The following is a 24,885-nucleotide window of genomic DNA, read 5'->3' on the forward strand; positions in this document are numbered from 1 at the left end:
TAACCACAGCAATTAGATAAGAAAAAGAAATAAAAGGAATGAAGATAGGAAATGAAGAAATCAAATTGTCATTATTTGCAGATGAAATGATACCCTATATAGAAGACCCCAAGAACTCCACCAAAAGTCTTCTAGACATAATAACCAAATTCATTAAAGTGTCTGGAGACAAGGCCACCACACAGAAATCAATAGCCTTCCTCTACACGAACAATAGACTCACTGAGAGAGAAATAGGCCAAAAAATTCCTTTCACAATAGCATCCAAAAAAATGAAATACCTAGGAACCAGCCTAATGAAAGAAATCAAAGACCTCTTCTCTGAAAACTATAGCACTCTGAAAAGAGAGATTGAAGAGGATATCAGATATTGAAAGATATCCCTTGCTTCTGGGTAGGAAGGATCAAGATAGTGAAAATGGCCATACTTCCAAAACTGCTATATAGATTCAATGCAATCCCAATTGAAATCCCAGCAGCATACTTCATGGACCTTGAGAAAACAATCCAAAAATTCATTTAGAAGCAAAAGAGACCTAGAATAGCAAAAGCAATTCTAGGCAACACAGACATGGAAGGTGGTATCACAATCTCCAACTTGAAACTATATTACAAATCTACTGTGATAAAAACAGCACGGTACTGGCAAAGAAACAGACCTGAGGACCAATGGAGCAGATAAGAAGATGCAGAAACAACTCCAGACAAACTCAGCCATGTCATTTTCTACAAAGGAGCCAAACACCCTCACTGGAGGAAAGATCGCCTCTTTAATAAATAGTGCTGGAAAAATTGGGTTTCACCTTGCCAAAGATAAAAACTAGACCTGTATATCTCACCATGTACTAAACTGAAATCTAAATGGATTAAAGATCTAAATATTAAAATAGAAACACTGAATCACCTGGAACAGAGGTTAGGTAAAACTGTTGAAGACATTCGTGTAGGAAAAGACTTTATGAACAAAACCTCAGTTCCCTGTGAACTAGCACAGTCAACAAGTGGTATCTCTTCTTACTAAAAAGCTTCTGCACAGCAGGAGAAACCACCAGCAGTGTGTAGAGACAACCCACAATGTGGGAAAAATTTTTCACCAGCGGTCCCTCAGACAAAGGTCTACTATCTCGAATCTATAAAGAATTTAAAAAAATCTGGCCTCCCAAATTTAAAGACCCAATCTAAATATGGGCATTTGAAATGAACAGACATTTCTCACAAAAAGAAGTAGAAATGGCAAATAAACATTAAAAAATGTTGAACATCACTGATCATTCAGGAGATGCAAATGAAAACAAAGCTGAGATTCCACCTCACTCCATAAAGAATGGCTGCTATCATGAAATCAACCAATAACAAATGCTGGTGGGGCTGTGCGGAAAGAGGAACCCTGCTCCACTGCTGGTGGGAGTGTAGACTGGTGCAACCACTGTGGAAATCAGTACAGAAATACCTCAAAGAACTAGGACTGGAAGTCCCATTTGACCCAGCTATTCCTCTACTGGGTATCTTCCCCAAAGAATTAAAAGAATCATACCACAGTGATAAATGTGCACCCCTCTTCATACTTGCACAGTTTGTAATAGCTAATACTTGGAAACAGCCCAAATGCCCATCAACTGGGGACTGGATAAAGAAAATGTTTTTTAAAAAAATAAAATGTAGTACTACTCAGCCATCAAAAATGAGAAATTAGAGACACTTATTCCTAAATGGTTTCACATTGAGGCGATACTCTTAAATGAAATAAGTAGGACACATGTGTAAATACTGAATAATTTCTCTATTGTGAGAAATTGAAAGTGTAAATAAGGACTAAAAGGTATAATAGATAATGTGAAATAGGAAGAAAAAGTGCGAAGGGGAAGTGGGAGGTGTAAGTGAAAGGAAAGAAGGGAATGGATTAATATGAGAAAATGAAAAAAAGGAAGCAAATTCTTTGTAAATAGGGAGGGATGGAGGAGTTGAAGGGAGGGCAGGGGAAGGGGTAAAAATAAGAACCAAGAGCATATGTAAAGGTACATATTTCCAATGATGAATGTCATTATACTGTACGCCTAAAATGTACCAATAAAAGGACATACCAAAAAAAAATTCTTGCAAATAGAATGCAGAAGATCATCAAGAAGATTATCCACCTCGACCAAGTGGGATTCATCCCAGGGATGCAGGGATGGTTCAACAAATGCAAATCAATAAATGTAGTACAGTATATTAATACAGCCAACTGCAAAAACCATATTACCACCTCAATAGACGCAGAAAAAGTGTTCGACAAAATCTAACATGCATTCATGATCAAAACCCTACAAATATTGGATTAGCCCATCTCTACCTCAATCTGATAAAAGCCATCTATGAAAAACCAACAGCCAATGTCATACTTAATGGTCAAAAACTGAAATCCTTCGCACTAAAATCAGCAACAAGATAAGGATGTCCACCATCACCACTGTTGTTCAATATAGTTCTGGAAACATTAGGCACAGCAATGAGACAAGAGAAAGAAATAAAAGGAATAAGGATAGGAAATGAAGAAGTCAAATTGTCATTATTTGGAGAATACATGATACTATATATAGAAGACCCCAAGAACTCCACCAGAAGCCTTCTAGACTTGATAACCAAATTAAGTAGTACCTGGATACAAGGTCAATACACAAACATCAATAGCCTTCCTATACATGAACAACAGACTCCCTGAGAAAGAAATGGCGCAAACAATTCCTTTCATAATAACATCCAAAAAACTGAAATATATAGGAATCAACCTAACAAAAGAAGTCAAAGAACTACTGTGAAAACTATAGCACTCTGAAAAGAAAGATTGAAGATGATATCAGAAAATAGAAAGACATCCTTTGCTCCTGAAGAACCAACACGGTGAAAATGGCCATACTTCCAAAACTGCTATATAGATTCAATGCAATCTCAATTGAAATTCCAGCAGCATTCTTCACAGATCTTGAGAAAACAATCCAAAAATTCATTTGGAACAAGAAGAGAGCTAGAATAGCAAAAGCAATTCTAGGCAATAAAGACAAGATAGGGGGTATCACAATCCCCAACTTGAAACTGTACTACAAAGCTACTGTGATAAAAACAGCATGGTACTGGGAAAGAAACAGACCTGAGGACTAGTTGAACAGATTAGAAGATACAGACACAACTATAGATACACTCAGCCATTTCATCTTTGACAAAGGAGCCAAGCACCATCACTGGAGGAAAGATAGCCTCTTTAATAAATGGTTCTGGAAAAACTGAGTTTCAACTTGCCAAAGATTAAAACTAGACTTGTATCTCTCACAATGCACTAAACTAAAATGGAAATGGATTAAAGACCTAAATATTAAAACAGAAACACTAAACTGGCTGGAAGAGAGGTTAGGTAGAGCTCTGGAAGACATTGGTGTAGGAAAAGGTTTTATGAACAAAACCTCAGTAGCATGTGAACTATCATAAACAATCAACAAGTGGGATCTCTTCTTATTAAAAAGCTTCTGCACAGCAAGAGAAACCATCAACAGAGTGAAGAGACAACCACAATGTGGGAAAATTTTTCACCTGTTGTTCCTCAGACAAAGGTCTACTATTTAGAATATATAGAGAGCTTTAAAAAGTCAGACTTCCCAAATTTAAAGATCTAATCCATGGGTATCTGAAATGAACAGAAATTTCTTGGACAAAGAAGTAGAAATAGCAAATAAATACATGAGAAAATGTTGAACATCACTGATCACTGGAGAGATGCAAATGAACACAATGCTGAGATTCTACTTCTCCCCAGAAAGAATGGCTCCTATCATGATATCAACCAATAACAAATGCTGGCAGGGCTGTGGGGAAAGAGGAACACTGCTCCACTGTTGATGGGGGTGTAGACTGGTGCAACCACTGTGGAAATCAGTAGGGAGATACCTCAAAGAACTAGGATTGGAAGTCCCATTTGACCCAGCTATTCCCCTGCTGATTATCTTCCCTAAAGAATTAAAAAAATCATACCTCAGTGATATATGTACACCCATGTTCATAGAAGCACAGTTTGTGACAGCAAAAACTTGGAAACAGCCCAATTACCCATCAACTGGAGACTTGATAAAGAAAATGTGGTTTTTCTATAAAATGGAGTACTACTCAGCCATAAAGAGCAAGAAATTAGAGACATTTATAGATAAGTGGATGCACATTGAGGCAATTCTGTTAAGTGAAAAATAATAGGACACATATATGTAAATACTGAATAGTTTCTCTGGTGTGAGAACCTGAAAGTGTAAATAAGGACTAAAAGGTAAAATAGATAATGTGAAAGAGTGTGTGTTTCCTTTTCCTGCAAAAGGAAAGTTGGAGGGGTAAGGGAAAGGAATGAAGGAAATGGAATTAATATGAGAAAATGAAAACAATTGAAACTAAGTCTTTGTAAATAGGGAGGGATGGTGGGGTTGAAGGGAAGGTAGGGCATGGGGAACAAATAAGAACCAAGATAGAATATATGAAGTTGCAAATTCCCAATGATGAATGTCATCATATTGTATACCTCAAATCTGCCAATACAAGTAATAATATAATAAAAATACATGAAAAAGTGACCAATAGCACTAATCACCAGGTAACTTAATATCAGAACCAAAATAAAATATCATCTCACTCAGGTTAGAATAGCTATTAACAAAAAGACAAAAAGTAAATTCTGGTAGGTATATGGAGAAAAAGGAACTCTCGTGCTGTATTCATGGGAACATAAATTATTATAGCCATTATGCAAAATAGTATGGAGATGCCTTTAAAAAACTAGAAATGGAACTTCTATATACTCCAGAAATCCTACTGTGGGTTATAATCCAAAAAAAAGGAGAGAGTAATTGATATATTGGCAATTGGTATCTGCACTTGTACATTTATTGCAGAACTAGTCACAGTAGCTAACATAGGGAGTCAACAAGTGTATTCATCCACTGATGAATGCATAAACTGTGATAAAAATTTATACATGATAGTACAAATATTGGCCATAAAAATAATTCAATTCTGTTATTTGAAGCAACATGGATGGAACTGGTGGTCATGATGTTAAATGAAAATACAATTTACCCTAACCATTATGTTTGATGCTAAAAAAGTTGATCTTGTAAAATTAGAGAGTACAAGAGACATTCTCAGAGCCTAGGAAGGGTATGAGAGAGGGGGATGCAGAGAATGGTTAATGGGATCATGGGTAGAGTTGAAAGAATAGCTTTTTAATATAGCAGGTTTACTATTCAATTAATTGAATATTCAAAAAAAGCTAATAAAATATTTTGAATATTCCCTGTACAAAGTAGTCATATATGTCTGGGATAACAGCCAATTACCTTGATTTGAACATTTTACATTGTACATAAATCTTGAAACGTCACACGAACATCATAAATCTGTATAATACTATGTGACAATTAAAAATAAAAATATACTTGTGATTTCTTTAAGATATTTGACAATAATTCACATAATATACTTCCAAAAAAGATGAGACAATGTGGAACAATAAAGTTTTGAAGTGTGACTAAAAAAAAGACTAATTGAGTATAATGGGATTGAAACAGTAGTATTAGTGGAATGCCATAGGACTGTGTCTTTGATTGTATCTTGTCAGAAAATACATGTCTATAAAACCAAGAACTCAAAAATGCTTAATAATGGTAATTGGTTGAGACTACTATTTGACATGTGCATGAATAGAGGACCTCTTGTTGAAACAAACTGCAAGGGTGGTATTATCAGTCCATTTTATGGATCATAAAACAGGTAAAAGAGGTTAAGAAATAAATCAATGTTTTTGAGTTAATAAACAGTAGAATTTGGAATTCAAAATCTAGTTCTGATTCCAGAACTCAATAGTAAATCTAAGGAAATTCATAGCCTCACTTTTAAGAAGAAGAAAGAGACTTGGTGAGTATGAGATTTGCTTATGATTTCAAAGCTGGTAAAGTCAAAACCAGAACTTCATCCAGCACTTTATATTGCAGGTTCAGCATTCTTCCTAAACATATAAACAGGCCAAACAGTAGGCTGAAAAATAAAGAAATCATCTGGACAAATATATTCCAACCAACAATTAACTTTCCTGAATTTCTGTGAAGAAATTAGCCACATAATCATTTGGGAAGTTGTATGAAATGCAACATCTTGTATACTTTTGTACCCCAGAGGAAATGGATCAGAAATTTGGTAAAGGCGATGTGGGAGAAACATGAATATCTTATTTCTATAAACCTTCTAAATGATACCGGTGGACACCAAATTTTGAGAGCCACCACAGTAAGGAATTTAGCTGACAAGTGGTTGTCAAAAAGCCAAAGTGAAAACATAAACAGATTATTTGTCTTACTCTATGAGAACAGGAATTGCAATGCATACTTGTTGAAGGAACTGATAATGTCTAAGCCTGTACTAAGTGACGAATATAGCTTTTGTGTGTGAGGGCAATTAGTTTATTCTGTCATCATGAAATTTAATACATGGTTAGATTTTTGATCTACAAGAATTCCCAGAAATCACTGAGTTACTTGTTACTCAAAATGTGGTTCACAGGTGAATAGCATCAGCTTCATCTGACCTGTTAGCAATGCAGAACCTCACCCCTGATCACAGTGATTTATATTCTTATTAAACTTTGGAAGCATGCTCTGGCTGAACTCCTTTATGTTATATGAGAGGAAACTGAAGTTTAGTAATCTGCTGACAGTCATAGTGCTAACTAGGTACAAGCTAGAACTCACAAAGAAAGGATTTTTCCTTTTGTTTGATTTTCTAATACCTTCCCTTCTATCATGAGCATCTCCATCCATACATTTAAAAACTATGGTGTGAATACCTTATTGTCAGTAAGGTGAGGATTTACGAGATGATTAAAGTGTTGGACTAGAATTGTCTCAACTTTTAGATACTCTATCTCACCAATAATTGAAGTTGGGATTTGGGGGGAAAGTGGAAGAAAATTGAAACCACTTTTAAATTTAATTATTATTATTAAAAGTGAGTTAAAAGTATAGTGTTCCTACAGGTTTGAAGGAAAGAGCCCAGCTCTTCCCAGAAAAGTCATCTTTCTGGCTTGGATTTCCAGGTTCCCTTTAGGGAGACTTCCTGGATGAGTGCTGTGTCTGTCTAGTTCCTCCATACACACTTCAGTAAGCTCTGGAATTGTTGATAGCTTTGGTCTGGTACTTTGTCAGTTCCTCAGCTTGACTGTTCATTTCTCCAATCTGTTTCTGAAACTCTCAGTCCTTAAACTCTAGCTTCATTCCCTCAATATGAACTTAAAATTTCTTCCCAAAGCTCTGAGAACTAACTGATAGATTCTCTTCTTGTATCTATGAGTCCTCTTCTTCCTTCCTTATCTCAGATCTACACTTTCTCTTTTTGATCATTGTCACTTTCTGTGGTTTTAAGAAACCCTCGGTGGGGTCTGGCTGGATTTTGTCACATAGCCAGGATCCTCAATAATATTTTCCTAATTTTGACAGCAACACCATCACTACTTCTTAGAATCTAAATTCTACAAGTAGCACATTCAAAATGCTTGAAGTAAAATGTAGAAAAATAAGATGAGGAGGAACATAAGTTTATTGGTAGAATGTCAAAGGTGAGAGCTGGATGTGAAAGATCATGAATGATGGAAGGTCAGCTTTATGTAGAAGGAGTTAGTTAAATAAATAATTGTTGGACTCCTCAAGCTACTTTCTCGTCTTCCAATAGCTGTACCAGTTAGACTTGAAGCCCCTCTTACATTCACCAGATAAACCCCCGAGCTGGAAGATGATTAGGATTCTTTAGATTCATGTACTTCCCTCAGCTCTGTTATCACTCAGAAGGCTGATAAAATTGCTTCCGGTAGTAGTTTGAGGAGCCTAAAATTATAAATTCATCCACAGCATTATCTTTAGGGAACTTTGTTCTAGATTGTTTTCTTTATGTAGGTTTAATAATTAATAATTATATAGAATGGAGTCTAAAGACCATAGCCTACAGGCCAAGTCTTTCTAGAACAGGCTATTCATGACCTTTGGTTTTACATTTTTTAAAAGTTGTGTTAAAAAAACAAAGAATATATCACAAAAATAATATGTAGTCCTTTTCAGAGAAGTTTGCTGACCCTTCAGTGGAATTTTCTCACTGTAAAGCTATTCCTGTATGTCTCTGTGTGTGTGTGCATTTGTGTGTGTGTGGTACTGGGGATTGGACCTAAGACCTCATGCATGTTAGGTAAACATTCAACCACTGAACTATACCCCAAGCCCTCTTGTACTTAAAAATTTTTTTGATACATTATCTCACTAACTTGCTTAGTCTGGCTTCCAACTTTTAATCCTCCCACTTTCAGCCTCTCAAGCAGTTGCGATTACAGGCATATGCCATGTTCAACTTTTTTTTTTATAAGCTGAGAACCGAGAAAGAAACATTTTAATTTATATTTGATCAAATCTGTTGCCATTTAAAAATTTTTTTTTTACTGTACCAAATACTTGCCTTGGGGCCTGGGATTTAGCTCGGTGGTTTCGCCGCCTGCTGCGCAAGCACAAGGACCTGAGTTCAATCCCTGGTACCAAAAAAAAAAAGCCAAATACTTATTTTTTACTTTTCCAAATGCTATATTCATTTTCCATTTTCACAGTATGGGAAAATTGTGAATGTTTATTTCTGAAACTAAATCAATTATAGTAGTGTAAGGATCAATGCAGGTGTATTATATTAACTTGTTAATGTGATCACTCTAAGTTGCTGAGAATTTTAAGTATCTCACATTTACCTATTCTTATAGCATTCATTCTTTCATTTATTCAACACATTCTTAGTGGGTACCTAAAATATACTTGACTTTGGGATTAAGAGGGGAAACAAAGTTAAGAAAAACTCAGAAAGAAAAACAAAGAAGACAAATATTGAGACAGCAAATTAAACAACAATCATGACAGGTGGTGAAAAATATGATAAACATGAATGCTAAAGGAGTATAAGGGGCACTTATACCTCTCTGGAAGGTTGAAAGTTTGAATTGAATTGAAGTAAATTTAAATTTAAAATTAAGGTCAAAGCCATATGACCAAGTGACATTGTGCTTTCTTGAGGAGAATCAAAGTACTTCCATATGGCTGGAAGATAGGGAGCCAATGTTAAATAGAGAGCAAAAAGGTAAGAGGGGTCAGATAAGGAGACCTTAGAATATTATGCTAGAAATTAGAATTTATTCTAAAGGTGATGAGCAGCGACTAAAATAATTTTTATATCTGAGTGAAATGATCTGTGATAAGCATCTCCAAAAACGTCCGCCTGTCTTCCCATGTGTAGGTTGGGATAAGGGGTAGTAAAGTCGGGTTAAAGGACATTGGAGTAAACTGGTGAAGAAATGGTAGGGACGCAGATTAAACTCATAGTGACATGAAGAAGAGTCACCAGGATGACACTGTCATTGTAACCAACTGGATATGAGTAACAAAGAGTTGCAGGAATCCTGGGTGACTTTATGGTTTTTGTTGGAGACACTAGGTATATGGGGATGTCCTTAATAAGATTGAAAACACAGAACAAATCAGATAGAGGAAGAGGGGAAGGGGATGAACGGTGATGAGTTTAGTTCTAGACAGGTAAAATTTTTATGGGAATTCCAAATGAAGATGCTTAGCAGGTACTGAATATACAGTTTTGGAATTCAAGAGACAAAGGCCTGAGTTACAGGTAAATATTTTGAAATTTCTCTCCCAAAAATGTCATAGCTGACATACAGATATATAATATATATTACATATATGTCACCTATATCTTTAATACTTATTTAATGAAAGTCTGCAGCTTTTTTGTTTCCAGCTTGTCAGATAGTGCCCCCAAATGTATTTGCAATTCCACAATATAGTACCTTTTCTCCTGTCAATAATCAAATTCTAAGCACCTTAATGACAAGGGTTCTAATTTTTGACTCCTGAGCCCCTCGTGCCAGTTGAATGACGGGCACAGAATAGAAAATCAATAAATGTTTGTTAAACCAATAAATGAATGGACAAGTCAGACACAGAAAAACATAATTTTGATATGCCATGGTGAAGGTAATAATAATGGCCTTAACAAAGCACTCTGGGATGTTGAGAGGTGAGCCCTGTCTGGTATGTCTGGAAAAGCATTGTGGATTCATTTCTTTAGAGATTAATAATATGCCACATAATGAAGTAGAGAAAAGGCCCTCTGGGAATTAAGAAGTATGTACAAAATCAAGGAAGAATACAATGGTATGTAAGGTGACTGAAAAATATGGTGCAAGGAGGTGTGTGTACTATATGTAGGGAGTGCGATGGGGTTGGTATAGAACTTTAGGCATCTTTAGTGTCTGGAAGAAGAGCCCAGAAAAAAATAAGGACTGAACAAAGACAGAAGATATCAGAAGGCAACCAAGAGATGGAGGGAGGGAGGAGGAAGGCGGGTAAGGGGACGAGAAAAGAAGTAAGATGTGTTATGTCAAAAAATAAATAAAATAAAAAGATATCATCTACCCTAATGAGAGGAAGGTCTTATCCAAAGTGATCTGAATGAAGTCAGGTTAATCTGAGGCAGCAAGTGCCATTTGTCTGAAGGGTCACTACTTGGTATTTTTAAAGTGTTAATAGAATTTAAATAAATTCCTGTGGATTTAGGCAGGTGGAAAAGCCTTAATAAACAGGTGGTGAAAGCTGAGTGTCCTGAGCAGGAGCTCAGAAGATGAGGATTCTATTGATCTTATTTCTAGCTCTTAAACCCCAAGCTGCAAACCTTGGTCAGATGCTTCCTTGTCCTGGATCTTAACTCCTCCAGGGATCCTTGTTAATCAACTGTGTTTCCTTAGCTTCAGCAGAGAGCCTGGGTCATACACAGTAAAGCTCAATAAATGATTGTTACATAGAATAGACTTTGCCTCATTTATAAAATGAAGCGGTTCGATTAAAACAAGACAATCAACAAGAAATATTCTAGTCTTGACATTTTATGACTTCACGGCCTTAATTTCTAATTTTTAATAGCATTATCAAATCCATAAAAGATAGAGACATATCCCATAGGAGCAAAATCTTTGTAAATAGGGAGGAATGGAGGGGTTGAAGGGAGGACTGGGCAAGGGTGAAAAATAAGAACCAAGAGAGATTATGTAAAGGTGCAAATTTCCAATGATGAATGCCATTGTATTGTATACCTAAAATGTACCAATGACTAGAATTAATAATCGATAATGCAAAATAGGAAGAAAAGGTCCAAAGGGGTAGGGGTAGTGGGAGGGGCAGGGGAAAGGAAAGAAGGGAAAGGAAAAATGATGAGAAATGGAAAAAATGGAAATAAAGTCTTTGTAAATAGGGAAGGGTGGAGGGGGTGAAGGGAGGGCTAGGAATGGGGAAAAAATAAGAACCAAGATGCATTATGTAAAGGTACAATTCCCAATGAGAAATGTAATTGTGTTGTATACCTAAAATGTACCAATAAAAGAATTTAACAACAACAACAAAAATAAATGTATAATAATGACCTTAAGTAATTATGCAGGAGTAAATAAAAAAATAAATAAAATCATAATGAGACCTAAACTTAAAAAAAAAGATAGAGACATAATATTTGTGTATTGTTTAACTATTTACAAAACACCTTCACATATTGTATCTCAATAAAATCTAATAACCCTGAGAGCTAAGTTTAATCATTTGTATTTTAAAGAAGAAACTGAATCTTGACATGGGAGCTAATAAAGTAATAGAGTAGGATTTAAATCCAAATCACCTGGTTGCAGATTAAGTGCTTTTCCCTCCCTCCGCATATCTTCTCCCACCATTTTGAGAACAAAACTTTTCTTGTCTATGTTATCACTCTTCAGCTCAGGAATACTCATCCTCTTGAATATGAAGTTGTGATGCAGCCTATTGTAGCATTTTAGATGAGAGAATTCAGATTATTTCAGGACACTGAGACAGGCCCAACATATCTAGTAATAAAAATAATATTGACATTTTAAAAACCTCTAAGTTTTTAAAGACTTTCAAAAGTCTTTCAATTTACAGCTGTGACAGTGATTACACATTGGAAAGGGTACAACCTTCTAACTGGAAGGCATGAAGAGGTCATGTGCAGAATCGTATGCAGAAATAACCAGACATACCCATTCTGCTTTCCACTGTGCCTGCCTTGAGATTCTTAAGAACATTTAGTCTTAACATTGGGATCAGCTTTACTGACATGAGGCACTAGGTATGTTGAATATAATTGAATCCAAATTCTGAGAGAGCATAGGAAAATCAGCTTTTGAGCTTTCTACTGGAGTTCTTTAGGTAAAGTCTCAATTACAGTAAATTAACCAGACAGCTAGCAAGACTAAAAGAGTTAGTAGGCAAATACAATGTGCTCCTTTACAATAGCTCCAGGAACTATAGGTCAGCTTCTACTTCTGTTGAGAAAATAACATTAGGGGGACATTTGTAAAGGGCCTATCACTGTCTTGATAAGTTGATACTGAAACTGGTAATCAGTGAAATTGGAAGCATCCTATTTCCTGTTTGAATAGAAGTGAGGGAGAGACACAAAGAGAGTCCATCTCAATTTGTCTTAGTATTCCCTGATTCTGATCTCTGAAGCTAATATCTCTTACTTAGTCATACCTAAGGTGTAGCTCCCGGGGAAAGTCAGTGATATAGTACAAGATAAGGAGTAATTATAGGAGATTGGATTAGCTGATTTTTCCTTTATAAAAACAGCCACACACAATAGAAGTTCTATGCATAAACAAATGGGAACATTTTTAAGTGGATTTCTGATATAGATTTTTGAGAAGAGTGAAATTTTGTTTCCAATGAAGTACAATATCTTTCAATTACTAAACCCATAGGTACACCTTTGTATGGGCGTTTCTAGAAAAGAAAAACAAAGACATTCAGCATCATGTTAAAATCCGTTTTGCACAGGTAAAAAAGTGTTACCCTGCGTTGTCTGAGGTATCTGGATATGCATGTGCTCAGTTACAGAGGGGTTTTGGTCCATGGCAACTGGGTAAGCTTTAGTTAATAATGAATTTTTGGTGCCTTCTTTTTGCTACTTTTGATTACTTTCTTTAGCTTATAAGTGTTTCTGTGCATAGACCTGGGAATTCTGGCACAGACACCAATGGTACAATTAATTGTCTCCTCCTTATACAAGGCACTATTGTCTACTGAATAAAAGCGTTACCCTGCCATTAATTCTTCCCTAGATTTCCTACTTATTGCAAAGGGAGTACTACACCCAAATTAATGGCAGAGAATATCCCCAGGTATTTGGAGGTTTGCAAGTTGTGATTTCCAAAACTATGAATTAGCCAGTCACAATATATAGGCACAAGTGACATCTTAAGGCACTTTAACCCTCTATCTTCCAAAGTTATGATCAAAGATGCCCCAATGTGGTTATCATTTATTTCTGCCTGAAATTTCTTCTTCTTTGTAACTTTGTGCTCTGAATTTAATATTGCACTATTATGTTTCTCTGAGGATGTGCTGTATATATTGTTGAATAGCTATGAATATCATTGTGCAGCCTCTGATCAGACAATCATTTCTTTCTTGCCTGCAGGGCCTTACATACTACATAGCTAGTTGAGAAGCTGGGTGATTCTCTTTCTCCCTGCTCTATTTTATCTGTAGTACATTTATTCTGTAGTTTATCTGCAGTAATTATGAGCCCAAAGTACTCACACAAGGCTCAGATTTTTAGGTAAAAGTAATTCTGAAACAAATTATGATTTCTCATTTATATAGTTATCAAATAACTTTTACATTATAAATCTTTCTTTGATCTTCACAGCAATCATTACTGATAAAATATTATAAACTATTGTCTACAGATGGTGTAATATATTCTCATGACCATCAGCCTGCCACCTGATCTGATAATGGCTTTCTTTTTCAACATGTTTAAATTCTACATCTGTCATTCAGTGTCAGTGTAGCCATTGGTTTAAATAACTGGAAAAAAATTTTCCCTTTATCTTTAGATTTTAATTAGGTTTAATTTCATTTGAGAATAATTTTCTAGAAATCCTCATAACTGGTAGCAAAAACAATTGGTTTCATATCATTTCCAAAGTTAGATTGAGAAATCTTTTAATACAGTTAACAGTTTGGATTTTCTTTTATTTTTGTGAAATCTCTATTTAGGTCATTGCTGTTTTTCCTAATAACATTTATAGCTTCTTTTTGATCCTTGAATTGTTATCAAATTATGTATTAATTTTTTTGAAATAATAATAAATCTATACTTGTTAACACAATATGTTTAATGAAAAAATCCATATTTTCAAACAAAAAATAGTGACACTGTTCTGCTTTTTGTTTTCTTTTGTAAATCTCTTTAATTCTAACTGAAAGGAAAATACCTGAATTTGTATATCTTTTTCTTCATGCAATTTTCTGTGATTTTTTTTTATCTGCCTGATATTCAGTAGTGTTGGGGTACCAGACTTAATCAGCTATTATCTCATTCTCTGGAATACATTTTGTTTCTGGTTTTGTTTTTTTCTTTTGCTCTTGTCACTGTTGATAACGCTATAACAAATACTATAAAATTATCAGATAAAACATTTTTCAAATTCTGCTATTTACTAAAAGTCTAACATAAGTCAGGTCTTTCCACATATGTTATCCCATTTGACCCGCAACCTGTTATGGAAATGCTAGGTTCAGACAGTTGACTTAATCGCTACTCATTGTGAGATAAGTTATAGACCAGGGTGGCAGAGGCAAGACTATTGACTCCTACATTTTGGTACATATCTACATCCGATAGACAGCATTTTGGTTGGACAAATCTATGGTTTTGGTAACACAGTTGTTCCATGGACCATGCTATTCTGTCTCTTCTTGAAGACTATCAGTTGCTGACTTTATGGCCACACAAGAGCTAAATGCCTTCCCTTTAGATCAGAAGAGCAAGTCGTCTATACCTGTGGTATCATGTTATGGACACTAAGGAATCTTACTTGCTTTAATCCTAACTCCAAGGGAGTCCCACAGGGAGCTCCTCTCCATGAGTTTGTGATATTGTATCTTTCCCTGGTATAAGGCTCAGAATATGCTGACTATTGTTCAGAAATTCAAAATAGTTTGTACTTTATAAAAATCAGAATGACAGACATTCCTGTGAGGTTGGCAAGGGAGCAAGCCTTTCCCTTTCATAGATGATGAAATCAGCTCATAGAAACGTTAAGTAAAATGCTCAAGATCACACAAGTAGTGTACATTATCTGTGTGAGTAAGAAGGGATATGGAATCAAAAGTGCCACTAATGTTCCTGGGGCCATTCCTTTTATCTGTCTTGGCTTTTGCGGAGTAAAGCATGTTACTGAAATCATGTTCTGAGAGGTCTTAAAATGCAGATTTGATGAGCCCTCTACTTTCATTCTGTTCAGAACTATTCTTGAATTCTTCCAAGTGAAACTTGTGTTTGCATCATTTTACATTGTTTAAATCCTTTGAATAGGATATAAGTCTGCTTATGAGACACATAATACTACTATTAAAATGGAAAGAAAAACCCACAGTGAAAACCAAGGGAAAGAGCAAGGAGAATCTTCTGTTCTACTTGCCTGCCTGCCTTCCTATCTTTCTTTACTGAATAATTTGGCCCAAATGCTATTATGTGGGAGTGGCCTGGGTAGGAATCTGTGTGGGGGCAGTGGCAGAAGCAGCCTGAAATACCCTGTGTGCATCTGTGTGTGCAGTAAGAAAGGATGTCGCCATGAGTGGATGATGATAGTGGCCCAGAATAAGGTGCTGACTACTGTGTTGAGATGTTTAGAAGCAGAAGATATTAGAATAATAAATATGGTTAGGATAATATCTTAATTATATCAGCTAATACAGTAAACATAATAGAAATTAGGTATGTAATTCCTGGATAATGGAATTAAATATATGGAAAATGTATTTATGGTGGAATAAACTATTGTATTGAATTCACAAGTACATGGGTCTGAGAACAATGATACCCCGATAACCAGGAACATGTTTAGTACTCAGATCTTGGTTCCTTAAAACCAAAGTCCACTAAAAAGATCCAAATGTCCTTGGAAAAATAGTAGGTTTTGCAGATGAGTTCAGCCAAGTAAAAGATAACCCTGGAGCATCTAGTGCCAGAAACTAAGGAAGTGGTAAAGATGAGGTCATAGCACAATACCATAGATGCTAGTTTCAAGGGGCTCCTTCAGACACAAATCTATGATGATTCAAGCCAAAAAATAACAAATACACATACAAACACACAAGTGAGTAAATAGTAAAGGGAGGAAGCTTTTTCTAATTAATAAGTGTAGGAAGGATGATTCAATTTAACTACACATGGTAGGAATGATCTAATGAAAAAATCACCATTTGTCAAACATCAATAGATGTTAAAGATCAGTGGATAAAAGTTTGATAAGGAATGGAATATTTACCTAGCTTCAAAGTATTTCTCCCTAAGTAATTACTCATTAGAAAGAGAAAAGGAATAACTTTTTACAATGGAGAAACCTAACTCCACTTTATAAAGATAGCATCACAAATGAATAGATCAAAATCAGGTACCATCTGATAATTCTCACCATCTGATTATATTCTCTATAACATTTCTGTCAAAAATTTTTAAAATACCTGAATCTAATTATAAAGAAAAATCATCAGACAAAACCAAATTGGGGAACATTGTAGTATAATTATCTTATGTGTTTCGTATGTTTTTGGCCTGTAAATCTGGTTAATTTCTAAGTATGATAAGTAACTTTGTAAGGATACATAAGCTAAATAAATAAATCTGATGGTAGCAAAAAGAGGGTGGAGGGGAATGGAAAAAAAGAATAAAGATGTGTAATGTACATGTACTAATTCATCACAATGAATGTAGTCATTATACATTGCAAACATGTACTAATAAAATTTAAAAAAAAGAAACTGGCTTATATTACTCAAAATATAGAGATTATGAAAACCAAAGAAGAAATGAGGACCTGCTTGAGAATGAAGTAGACTAAAGAGACACAGCTAAAGTAATGCATAATTTTGGGCATTCTTTTGTCACTAGTGACATTATGGGAACAACTGGTAAAACTTGAGTGAAATCTCTGGGTTTTATTGTGATAATGTATCAATCTAATATCCTGATTTTGATGGTTTTATTGGGGTTATGTAGGAGAACATCTTTGCAGAAATTATACACTAAATATTCAGAGATGATGGAGAATCACATTGGCAAATGCACTTTTAAATGGCACAGAGGAAAATGCTTATTATTTTGTTTGCATTGTACTTACAATTTTTCTGTTTAAAAACATTTCAAAGAAAAAATTTAAATAAAATGGCAAGGAAAGGATTGTTTTAAAGCTATGTTAAATCTGTACTCAGTTTGAACATGCAATTTAGCTTTGAATTTCCAGTAGCCATTGAAGCAGATTAAACAATAATGTCAGGAAAAAACAGTTCATTAAGAGCATCCAACTTTCTTCGCACAAAAGCCCATGAGGAACAGAGGTATGAAGTTTATATTGCTAACATTTAGTTAGCTAAAGTTCTTTCACACCATGGCTTAACTTGTACAAGCAATTACTTTCTATAATTATACTTCTTTATAGATGGTTTTTGTGCTATTTTTAGTAATATTCTGAAATAGTTCAATCTCTAAATAAATGTTTTCTATATTATGCTCACACTATCTCTTCTGAATACCCTTCCATGTAAAATGGTTTTCTTTCCATTTATTCTGGAGAGAAGTATTAGGTACTAGAGTATGTGGATTGTGTATTTAGATAAAGGAAAAAAATCCTGACATTTCTACTTCAAGATACATATTTCTGACCTAAAGACACATTGTGTTACAGCTTATACATTTGGGCAATAAGTAATTATTTATGGATAATTATGAGGATGGAACATTTCAGATAAGGAATGTGTGGAGGACTGGTTTCAGTATACCAATATTAAGTCTCTTTCATGACATATTAAACCCACATGTATCTATCAATAAAAGCTGTTTTTACTGGACTCTTATTTTGTACCATACACTCTACTTATATATCTCCAGATATAGAGCAACCCTACCAGGCAGCTGTTATTTTTTACCTCTTCAGAGAGGAGGCTGAAGGTTGGAGCACTTACGTGATATTTCTAAGCAGGTAGGTAGTATTTGACAGAGTTGGGGTTCAATCCCCAGTCTGACTGGGTGCACAGTTTTCCACTGTATCTGTGGTCTCTTTAATCAGTTTTATTTTACCTACTAAGGTATATTAGGCCTTAAGTTACACTCCTAAAATAAAGCTTAGTATCTAGTTTTTAAGTCAAATATTAGGAAGGAAGTATTGCCCTGAGTCCTTCTACTTGAGTGCTGGGAATAAGATGCTAGAGAGGCCTAAGTTACTTCCTTCTTCAAATCAGGCATCATAATAGCCTTAGAACCATAACATTAGCTTTTCCAACCTACCATTACATTTCAAAGTACTGTGGCATCCTTGGATAATTCATTGCCTACAACTTCACAGATAAAGTTATGATTATCCTTCCAGCTGGTTAGAATTTCACAATAGGTTCTAAACATGTTCACATGTATACAGTTCACATTGGGTTGTATCTCAGTCCTACTGAGAATTTTGGGAATCACTGTAGAACCAATATGAGAGCGGAACTTGTGTTTGAGTAATCTCAGAGTTAACTAGCTCCCTGGATTTGAGCTTAGATGTATTCAAATTTTAGTGCTAATCTGTGCCTAGGTAATTACACATGCAAGCATGTGTATTGTCCCACCTCATGAATAAAATAATAAAGGAAAGAAAAGAAAACAGAAATCTTTAGGTGATTGACTTTTGTTCTAGCCATTTCTATTTCAAATTCCTGAGTTCTTTATTTTTTCACTTGTGAAAAATCAGTGATATCTACCTTATAGGTCTGATAATAATAATTAATACATGGCATTTCTTAGATTTCAAGGAGTTAGTACATGTAGAGTCATTTTAGTGATGTTTGGCTCAGAGGATGATCTTATAAATATCTGTTATTATCAATATTTTTATCATTATTATTTAAAGTGATTGACACATAGTTGGTGTTCAATACATTCTACTTTCCCTTTCTTAGAATAAATATACAGAATTTTTATTTACTTTTGCTCCAAAGGATCAGCGTAGCTATTAGTGGTCAGAGCTATAGCCACCCACATGACTGTAGAAGACTGGAAGCTACACTAGGCTTTTGCCCTTGACTTTGGTTTCCAATGATGACATAACGTACTATAGAAATACTGGTGAGATGATCTTGCAAGCTATATTTGACATATGGATAATGTTCATTTTGTTTTATTGTTTCTGTACAAATAATATTTATCCCTGAGGATAGGAAGTCATCCATATGGAATAAATAATGCTCTCTATGTAGGTGTACAATTATCTGGAAGTTAAGAATTGACAAAAACTTGGTTAATTGAGAGTGTTGAAGTAATTTGAAGATTTGAAATATTTTAAGATGATGTTAGCATTCTCTATCTCCTACCCCCTTCTCCCCTGTGCTCCTGCCTTCTTTTCCCTTCCTTTCTCTTTGCTTCCCTTCCTATCCCTCCTCCCACCCAGCACTCACTAGTATTAATGTTTGAGCATATTCTATGGAAGGGTAATTTCAATTCATAGCTAATTACAACATCATGAAATTTTGTCACTGTAAGAAACATTTGTTGTCATATAATTCACACATCAGAAAACAATGGCCTATACTCCAAAACCAGACACCCACCTATTTTTGTATGGCCTGTGAACTGAGAATAATTTTTAATACTTTTTTGAAAAATCAAGGAAGAGTAGAGAGCAGAACTCCTACGTGGTTTGAAAAACCTAGAATATTTATTGTTTGTCCTTTTACAGAAAAAGTTTATTTACTGCTACTCTAACTCAACCCATTAAACAACAACATAACAAAAATACAGGAGTTTGAGGACAAGGGAAATTATGTGTTTTATTCAAGAGAACCTTCTTCATGGAGGTCAGATCTGTAACTTGAGACCACTTTATTAAACTCTTGACTTTGTCCTCCAACATCAATATACTTTCTAAGTTGTTTTCCTCTCTCAACGTGGTTTAGCTAATAATCTAAAAAGAATAATTACACTGAAAAAGATAACAGTAATATTTTTAAAGTATGCAGCATCTCATCCCTGAAAAGATTAAAGCATCTTCACCTGTGTTGAACCAATTGTGCTAGAGTAGGAGTTGCTTCTGGATGATGGTAAACTTGACCACTAGACAACCAGGTTATTACATAGCATCCGGATCAATGATATTTTTCAAAGGCAATAAAGAGCTATATTTTACCTTTTTATAAGAAATTTAGTATGGAAATCATGTTACATCTTAAGGCTCCTAACTGAATTCTCAAACCCCAGAATAATGATGTTAGCTGTCCCTTGTAACTCACAGACTTGAGCGTTGCAAGACAGTGACAGAAGCAGTGGTGGTGATGGTGGGTGTTGAAGTTCAGTTGGGACATACTTAAGACATCTGATACATTTTCATAAAATTATCATTTTGAATTTAATGAATATTTGGAAATCATTAGAAGGATGAAATATCAGGGAAATTATATGCTCCTAAATGGATATTCCAAAAAACATCTCTTTGTGAATTGCATATAAAATTCTTGGTTATTTTTTCCTAAGATATTTAGGATAAAACAAAGCTCAGAAAAATATATCCAGAGGGCCAGGGATTTAGCTCAGTGGCGCCGCTCCTGCCTTGCACAAGGAAGGTCCTAAGTTCAATCCCCAGTATTAAAAAAAAAATAAAAATAATAAAAAAAAATATATCTCCAGTAATTTGTATTTGTATTTTCAATTTAAACTTGTTCTAAGTCCAAACCAAAACTATTAAAAGTTAATTTAATCTGTGAGTCAGTTATTTCTATAAATATACAAGAAGACTGGTAACTTTAGTTTATATTGCCTACTACATTTCTAATCAGTATGCTCACTATTAGTCCATTTTTCTCGTAAAGTCAATCATGTTAATTAAAAAATTAATCATTAGCCTTTCTTTAAATCAAAACTCTGAACTATTAGATCTATTAACAGTATTATTGCCACTCCTTTTGATCAGCATCTACTCTTTGCAAATGATTAGAGTAGGAATGATAGAATAATTGGGTGGCATCATTTGATTCTGACTGAATGGAAATCCCTCTACTAAGCTAGCAGGAAGGTAAACTTTCTGGAAAGTCTTTTAAGGTACTTCTATCATCCACATTTGCCAGATGAGCTAATGGTTGGTACGGAGTGCTATAACAATAAAGATTATGAAACATTACTCAAGGACCTGACAAACATATGTGAATATGAGCATTAAAAAATATCTCTTTGGGTTTGATACATTTTTCAAATATGTGATTTGAATTGACTTCAATATTCTATATATGTATATTTATAAGGATATCCTAATATACTGTAAAATATAGAACTTATAATAAGAATTTTCTTGTGATTCAGAACATCTATAGCTGAATACATTAAGATTGTATCTTGTAGATATTTAATATATGCCCCCCCCAATTTAATGGGGAAAGAAAAGCAATAGGCACAACTTCCCAATTTATTATGAAAAATTCAGTGAGATGCATTATATGAGGCACAATATATTTCAACCTATACTGCTTAAAATTCATAGTCAATATTATTTAGACAAAGACGTTATGAAGTTGTGAAGGGCATGATGAGTACCAGAGAAAATTACCATATATATAATTGAGCAAATTGCTGGATATATTACATGTCTTGGTCATAGCTAGGTTAGAAAGCTATTCAGAACCTGCTGCTTCAGCCACAGACTGTTTATTCCTCATGTAATGCTAATCACAGTGATTGTGCCTGTCTCTGTTATGTCTGGCAAAGCAACGTATAAGGAGTCAGCTCTGGCAGGACAGCCAGTTAAACACACATGGCAAGGAAAAATCCATTTACCTAAGTGTCTATTTCAGGGCATTCATTAAGATTCCCAAATTGTTGGAAATAAGATTAAAATTTCAATGCCTGGGTATCTTTTGATACTTGGCAATGTGAGCTTAATTTTTGAAAAGATGTAAGTAATCATTGTCTTTGTATATTGTTTGTCTTTTTTTGTTTTTTATTTTCCTCCTTGCCATCACAATTTAGCTAATTATACTCCCAGAGAAATGGAATATGTATCAAGGAGCTACAGGATCCCTTCAAAAGTCAACCACACAAGCTTTTCTCAAAGAAGAAGGGGTTTGATCTTCACAGTAACTTCTGTGCTCAGGCACGGGAACCATATGCCACACTGGCATTCTGATCTCAGATACTTGTTTGCGGTAATCTTTCATCCATATGCCTCTGTCTCTGGCAATTCATAGTCCCATTTAAGGAATGATCTCTAATGAGTTAAGGAGGAGTTCATACTGAGATTAAGTTGAGTTATGTCTAAGTCCCTTTGACAGCTACAAAAGCCAAGGCAAAATATTTCATTTTTCTGAAATAAAGCAGTGATCTGCTTTCTGGGGAAAATCACAATTCAGTATCAATTGTAGAAGCCTAAAGTATTTTTTAGAGGTGTTTTTGGTATTTGAAGCTGTTGCACTCTCAAGATGGGGAGTTGTTACTCATTCAAAATTGAATTCTCTTTCTTTCTTTCTCTTTCTTTCTTTCTTTCTTTCTTTCTTTCTTTCTTTCTTTCTTTCTTTCTTCTTTCTTCCTTCCTTTCTCAGAAGGTGTTATTTATATTTGACTGAGTATTTTATAAATTAAGAACCACCTAACTGAGATTGGTCTTAAGCCTTTAAATAGTACCATGATTTTCATTTGATTGACAACACTTGGATTTACTACTCTAACACTGAAGATCAATACAGTTGTAGTATTACTTACAGGATTTATGATTTATAACATCATATTTTCAAAATGTTTCAATTAAATATTTTAAAAATTCTAGCCATGAGGTTTTTTTTAGTAATTAGTGGCTAGAACATTTAAATTTTAATGTCAATACATTTTGTAGTTCCATGCATCTATTGCCACAATGTAAACAATCTACTGTAGAATGGTTACCTAATTTTTCCCATTGATTTCCTATCCTGTATGATATTGTGGGTATATATTACTCAGTGTTGCTCTTTATTATTCCCTTGGATATTAACTGGACTATTTTAAAGCATTTAGTTCTATGGTGTGAACCTTAGTCCCACTGCAAAACATTTACCTATGCGTCATGTTGTCAAAATCCACTCCCTAGTTAAGTCTAGTGGAGGTACTTGCTTTTATTTAAGAAAATAACTGCATGCTGAATTCATCATACATTGAAAAAACAGGTCCTCATTCATTTCAGGGAGCCAATCTTATGCATATTTCCATAAGATGTAGTGCCATATTGGCCAGGGCTATGTGCAAGCAACTATCTATTGTAAAGTGGTATAAGAATAACTGAGAACTTCTTTTCCAACCAATAAAATTCAAAAGTGGCACATTGTAACTCGGTTTGAAATATTTTTTCCCAATATTTTCTTAAAGCTTCATGTATGGAAAGTGTCTTTGTTTTCACTCCATTTTGCCAAGAAAAAGTGACAAAACAGTACTTATCATCTTCCTTCAAAACATATGGCATGTGCCCACGGAATATTAAATGATCCTTTACAATGACAACAAATGTTGTGATATTTCATCTGAAATTCTCAGAATTAAGGTTTCCTGAAGCAGGCTAGAAAAGCAAAACGATGTTTCAGGAGGACTGGTTTGCTGGTAGAGATGGTGATGAAAACATATGCTACTTCAAATCTGAAGGAGTACTGTGTATGTATGCATGTACAAGTAAGGGTAGTAGAAAATATTTTATGTAGACTCAGATGGCTTAAGTAATTTCCTCTAGCCAATTTAATGTTCTCTGGTGTGAAAGGGACAAGAAACTGAGTATGATTAGGTTGGTTGGCTTTAATTTTTTTTCTATCATCTCTCTCTGTAGGCAGAACATTTTCCCAGTGATCCCTGGTAAGAAGAGGGTTTCCCAGCTTTTTCTCTTTCACAAATTTCTAGTCAAGGAAGGGGGAGTCATTTATTTGATCTGCGAGACTGGGAGAAAGGACTGGATATGTGCAACTTGGACTTTCCTTCCTGTTTATTTCAATTCCCCTATATGCCAGCATATGTTTTGCTCTGCTCCTACTCCTAGGTGAACAGCACACCTTAGTTAGGTACAAACTCCCTTCTAGAAGCAGCACTGCAGGTTCCCCCCTTTTGTTCCTCACGGTGGGAGTTTTGCAGGATTTTCTATTTGGTTGTTCCATTTGGTTCAAAATGTCTACTCAGCTGACCTGAGCTCTTTCTTCAATGAGTGACCCCTAGGTCTTCATAGAAATGGGGGTCATGTGTGAGTAGGAAGAAACCTTATTTTAGCCACAAGAAAAGTCATATTCTCTTCTGTGTTTTGTTTTAAACAACAGAGCCTGATATTTCAATCTCTCTCATGATTTGAGATCCATCTCTTAGTTAGCTAAGAACACAGTTGACAAATGCACATTACTGTTTACCACACCTCAAAACCCTACAATCACTGTTAAGATTCAATATTATTAATGTTCATATTCATGGAAGCATTGAGCTCTAAACAAATAGTTGCAATTTATAACAAATCTCTGAGAAAAACTTTTCGGTCATAGTAATCCTTTGTATTAATATTTTCAAATAACAGAGAAAAACCAAATAATACAGTTTTAAGAGAATTCTAGATTTAAGTACATATATATATATATATAAGTATATATATGTATATATATATAAGTGTATATATATGTATATATATATAAGTGTATATATATGTGTATATATATATATATTTTATTTTTTGTACTGGGGATCAAACTGGTCCTTGCACTT

The sequence above is a fragment of the Heterocephalus glaber genome, unplaced genomic scaffold (genome assembly GCF_053883595.1).
Source record: "Heterocephalus glaber isolate CG9 unplaced genomic scaffold, H.glaber_assembly_v1.0 deba00001523, whole genome shotgun sequence".
Taxonomy (NCBI): Eukaryota; Metazoa; Chordata; class Mammalia; order Rodentia; family Bathyergidae; genus Heterocephalus; species Heterocephalus glaber.